Source organism: Haliaeetus leucocephalus, unplaced genomic scaffold, assembly GCF_000737465.1.
Source record: "Haliaeetus leucocephalus isolate CR32 unplaced genomic scaffold, Haliaeetus_leucocephalus-4.0 Scaffold339, whole genome shotgun sequence".
Taxonomy (NCBI): Eukaryota; Metazoa; Chordata; class Aves; order Accipitriformes; family Accipitridae; genus Haliaeetus; species Haliaeetus leucocephalus.
Window position 1 is genome coordinate 12,098,699 of NW_010972775.1, and position 411 is coordinate 12,099,109.

The window sequence follows — 411 nt, forward strand, 5'->3', positions numbered from 1 at the left end:
CTCGCCCCGCCCTGCCCTGCCCTGCCGCGGGGGGCGGTGGCGCGGCGGGCCGTGTTCTGGCCGCCCGAAAACAAGCGAGGGTGCGACTTCTTAAAGAAATCTTCAAACGTCAACGGGGAGCGGGGCCGTGTTATCCCTTCTGCCCGCGGCCGTCGCGTAGGCGGGGCTTCTGCCCGCGGCGGGTGAGGGCGGCAGGTGCGTTGCGGGGCCCGGTCTCCTCAGAGGTGGTGTCAGGGGAGTCTCAGGCCGGCAGTGCCCTTGAAATTATCTGGAACGTTGAAGAGGAAGGAAACAAATAACAATCCGCGATTTATTTAGAGGCAGAAAGCTAAAGCTGTCACCCGAGCGTCCCGAGCGAAGGGCTGGGCTGCGCGGCGGCGGCTCCCGGGCCGGGCCGGGCCGGGCCGGTCG